This window comes from Phyllobates terribilis, unplaced genomic scaffold (genome assembly GCF_046119375.1).
Source record: "Phyllobates terribilis strain yellow unplaced genomic scaffold, ASM4611937v1 Scaffold_11__3_contigs__length_659146591, whole genome shotgun sequence".
NCBI classification, from domain to species: Eukaryota; Metazoa; Chordata; class Amphibia; order Anura; family Dendrobatidae; genus Phyllobates; species Phyllobates terribilis.
The window spans coordinates 572,649,535-572,654,534 of record NW_027362771.1 but is presented as its reverse complement, the minus strand read 5'-3'; the positions used below and the strand labels follow the sequence as shown (position 1 = coordinate 572,654,534).

At 41.3% G+C, this 5,000-nt stretch overlaps 2 non-coding genes across 2 annotated transcripts; both read right to left on the bottom strand.

The window, feature by feature from the left end:
- Nucleotides 1-1,094: 1,094 nt before the first annotated feature.
- Nucleotides 1,095-1,166, bottom strand: TRNAE-UUC (transfer RNA glutamic acid (anticodon UUC)). The gene has a single exon. It is a non-coding gene; the product is annotated as a tRNA-Glu (tRNA).
- Nucleotides 1,167-2,795: 1,629 nt separating this feature from the next.
- Nucleotides 2,796-2,867, bottom strand: TRNAE-UUC (transfer RNA glutamic acid (anticodon UUC)). Its single transcript has one exon. It is a non-coding gene; the product is annotated as a tRNA-Glu (tRNA).
- Nucleotides 2,868-5,000: the final 2,133 nt, after the last annotated feature.

Genomic DNA, 5,000 nt, shown 5'->3' with positions numbered 1-5,000 from the left:
ATACTAACTAAGTCTTTCTCCACATGTTGTAAGCAGTACAGTAAACAGCAAGACAGGTGTAAAAAAAAAAAAAAAAAAAAAAAAAGAGTGTTTTGCTTTGAATACAAAACATCAACATTACAAGAGCTGAAACACGCTACATGGTCAAGGTTTTTGGCACGTCAGTTGAATAATTTGAAGATCATGAGTTTTTTGCTCACACGTGGCATCCTCCTTTTCTCAAGAGATTTTGTCACTAACTCTGAACTTTCCAATTCAGTTCTAAACTGTTTCCGATTAGAAAGAACATGGGAGCCCTAATGACAGACAGGACACATGGCTTGTTGAGTCCCTTGACACTTTTGTGTAAAACTGTGTAGTTGAAAAAGGCTTAAGCTATGAAACAAAAGGAAATCTTTTGCAAAAGTCATAATGCATCGCCAATGTTAAGTATTTTTGTTGCAAAGTGAAAATCTACCAGAAACATTTTTGATTGAAAAACACGTGTCAATCTTTGAATGGTGGCAGTAGCTAAGATAAAGATGCATTCCCATACCGGGAGTCGAACCCAGGCCACCTGAGTGAGAGCCAGGAATCCTAACCGCTAGACCATATGGGAAAAGATGCACTAATGTCTCAGTGACATTATGAAAAAAAAAAGTTTTCTGCTATGCACAATAAACTTCTGCAGATCTGCAGGTACAGCTTACCTCGTTAGCGCAGTAGGTAGCGCATCAGTCTCATAATCTGAAGGTCGTGAGTTCAAGCCTCACACGGGGCACTGTTCCCTCCTTTTCTCGAGAGATTTTGTCACCAACTTAGAACTTTTCCATTCAATTCTACAACTTTTTCCATTAGAAAGGAAATGGGAATCCAAATAACTTACCGGACCCATGAGTTGTTGAGTCCCTTGACACTTTAGTGTAAAAAGGGGTGGTTGAGAATGAGTTGAGCTACGAATCCAAATTGAATCTTGTGTGAAGGGTCAGAATGAAGTGCCAAAACGCGGGCATTCAGCATTTTTGCCTGAAAAAAACAAATCCTACTTGAAATACGTTTGACTAAAAAACACGCGTCAGTTTTTGAATGTTGGCAGCGGTGCAGAAATGGATGCGTTCCCATACCAGTAGTCGAACCCGGGCCACCTGGGTGAAAACCAGGAATCCTAACCACTAGACCATATGGGAGAAGATGTACTACCAGCTCACTTACAATATGAAAAAAAAGAGGTGTACTGCTTTGCACAAGCAACTTCCGCAGATTATTACGTGCATTTTGCCTCGTTAGCGCAGCAGGTAGCGCGTCAGTCTCGTAATCTGAAGGTCATGAGTTCGATTCTCACATGGGGCACTGGTACCGTGTTTCCTTAACTGATTTTGCCACCATCTTGGCTAGAGAGTCACAGCTCTTTTCCATTCAGTAGCAAAACATCACCAATTGATGGAAGGGGAGCTCCAATGACAAACAGGGATAAAGGCTTCTTGAGTCCCTTAACACCCAGGAATTAAAAGTGAGAGATATGAATGGTTTGAGATATGACATCAAATAAGCTTTTGTGCAAATAAATATCCAAAAAACCTGGTGGTCTGCATTTTTGGCTGCAAAGAGCAGTTCCAACCTAAACTGATTCTGTCTGCAAGGCACGTGTTGGCTTTGGAATGTGGACACTAGTCCCCAAAAAAAAGTCTCTCCCATAGCAGGAATCGAACCAGTCAACCAGGAATACTAACTAAGTCTTTCTCCACATGGTGTAAGCAGTACAGTAAACAGCAAGACAGGTGTAAAAAAAAAAAAAAAAAAAAAAAAAGAGTGTTTTGCTTTGAATACAAAATATCAACATTACAAGAGCTGAAACACGCTACATGGTCAAGGTTTTTGGCACGTCAGTTGAATAATTTGAAGATCATGAGTTTTTTGCTCACACGTGGCATCCTCCTTTTCTCAAGAGATTTTGTCACTAACTCTGAACTTTCCAATTCAGTTCTAAACTGTTTCCGATTAGAAAGAACATGGGAGCCCTAATGACAGACAGGACACATGGCTTGTTGAGTCCCTTGACACTTTTGTGTAAAACTGTGTAGTTGAAAAAGGCTTAAGCTATGAAACAAAAGGAAATCTTTTGCAAAAGTCATAATGCATCGCCAATGTTAAGTATTTTTGTTGCAAAGTGAAAATCTACCAGAAACATTTTTGATTGAAAAACACGTGTCAATCTTTGAATGGTGGCAGTAGCTAAGATAAAGATGCATTCCCATACCGGGAGTCGAACCCAGGCCACCTGAGTGAGAGCCAGGAATCCTAACCGCTAGACCATATGGGAAAAGATGCACTAATGTCTCAGTGACATTATGAAAAAAAAAAGTTTTCTGCTATGCACAATAAACTTCTGCAGATCTGCAGGTACAGCTTACCTCGTTAGCGCAGTAGGTAGCGCATCAGTCTCATAATCTGAAGGTCGTGAGTTCAAGCCTCACACGGGGCACTGTTCCCTCCTTTTCTCGAGAGATTTTGTCACCAACTTAGAACTTTTCCATTCAATTCTACAACTTTTTCCATTAGAAAGGAAATGGGAATCCAAATAACTTACCGGACCCATGAGTTGTTGAGTCCCTTGACACTTTAGTGTAAAAAGGGGTGGTTGAGAATGAGTTGAGCTACGAATCCAAATTGAATCTTGTGTGAAGGGTCAGAATGAAGTGCCAAAACGCGGGCGTTCAGCATTTTTGCCTGAAAAAAACAAATCCTACTTGAAATACGTGTGACTAAAAAACACGCGTCAGTTTTTGAATGTTGGCAGCGGTGCAGAAATGGATGCGTTCCCATACCAGTAGTCGAACCCGGGCCACCTGGGTGAAAACCAGGAATCCTAACCACTAGACCATATGGGAGAAGATGTACTACCAGCTCACTTACAATATGAAAAAAAAGAGGTGTACTGCTTTGCACAAGCAACTTCCGCAGATTATTACGTGCATTTTGCCTCGTTAGCGCAGCAGGTAGCGCGTCAGTCTCGTAATCTGAAGGTCATGAGTTCGATTCTCACATGGGGCACTGGTACCGTGTTTCCTTAACTGATTTTGCCACCATCTTGGCTAGAGAGTCACAGCTCTTTTCCATTCAGTAGCAAAACATCACCAATTGATGGAAGGGGAGCTCCAATGACAAACAGGGATAAAGGCTTGTTGAGTCCCTTAACACCCAGGAATTAAAAGTGAGAGATATGAATGGTTTGAGATATGACATCAAATAAGCTTTTGTGCAAATAAATATCCAAAAAACCTGGTGGTCTGCATTTTTGGCTGCAAAGAGCAGTTCCAACCTAAACTGATTCTGTCTGCAAGGCACGTGTTGGCTTTGGAATGTGGACACTAGTCCCCAAAAAAAAGTCTCTCCCATAGCAGGAATCGAACCAGTCAACCAGGAATACTAACTAAGTCTTTCTCCACATGTTGTAAGCAGTACAGTAAACAGCAAGACAGGTGTAAAAAAAAAAAAAAAAAAAAAAAAGAGTGTTTTGCTTTGAATACAAAACATCAACATTACAAGAGCTGAAACACGCTACATGGTCAAGGTTTTTGGCACGTCAGTTGAATAATTTGAAGATCATGAGTTTTTTGCTCACACGTGGCATCCTCCTTTTCTCAAGAGATTTTGTCACTAACTCTGAACTTTCCAATTCAGTTCTAAACTGTTTCCGATTAGAAAGAACATGGGAGCCCTAATGACAGACAGGACACATGGCTTGTTGAGTCCCTTGACACTTTTGTGTAAAACTGTGTAGTTGAAAAAGGCTTAAGCTATGAAACAAAAGGAAATCTTTTGCAAAAGTCATAATGCATCGCCAATGTTAAGTATTTTTGTTGCAAAGTGAAAATCTACCAGAAACATTTTTGATTGAAAAACACGTGTCAGTCTTTGAATGGTGGCAGTAGCTAAGATAAAGATGCATTCCCATACCGGGAGTCGAACCCAGGCCACCTGGGTGAGAGCCAGGAATCCTAACCGCTAGACCATATGGGAAAAGATGCACTAATGTCTCAGTGACATTATGAAAAAAAAAAGTTTTCTGCTATGCACAATAAACTTCTGCAGATCTGCAGGTACAGCTTGCCTCGTTAGCGCAGTAGGTAGCGCGTTAGTCTCATAATCTGAAGGTCGTGAGTTCGAGCCTCACACGGGGCACTGTTCCCTCCTTTTCTCGAGAGATTTTGTCACCAACTTAGAACTTTTCCATTCAATTCTACAACTTTTTCCATTAGAAAGGAAATGGGAATCCAAATAACTTACCGGACCCATGAGTTGTTGAGTCACTTGACACTTTAGTGTAAAAAGGGGTGGTTGAGAATGAGTTGAGCTACGAATCCAAATTGAATCTTGTGTGAAGGGTCAGAATGAAGTGCCAAAACGCGGGCGTTCAGCATTTTTGCCTGAAAAAAACAAATCCTACTTGAAATACGTTTGACTAAAAAACACGCGTCAGTTTTTGAATGTTGGCAGCGGTGCAGAAAAGGATGCGTTCCCATACCAGTAGTCGAACCCGGGCCGCCTGGGTGAAAACCAGGAATCCTAACCACTAGACCATACGGGAGAAGATGTACTGCCAGCTCACTTACAATATGAAAAAAAAGAGGTGTACTGCTTTGCACAAGCAACTTCCGCAGATTATTACGTGCATTTTGCCTCGTTAGCGCAGCAGGTAGCGCGTCAGTCTCGTAATCTGAAGGTCATGAGTTCGATTCTCACATGGGGCACTGGTACCGTGTTTCCTTAACTGATTTTGCCACCATCTTGGCTAGAGAGTCACAGCTCTTTTCCATTCAGTAGCAAAACATCACCAATTGATGGAAGGGGAGCTCCAATGACAAACAGGGATAAAGGCTTGTTGAGTCCCTTAACACCCAGGAATTAAAAGTGAGAGATATGAATGGTTTGAGATATGACATCAAATAAGCTTTTGTGCAAATAAATATCCAAAAAACCTGGTGGTCTGCATTTTTGGCTGCAAAGAGCAGTTCCAACCT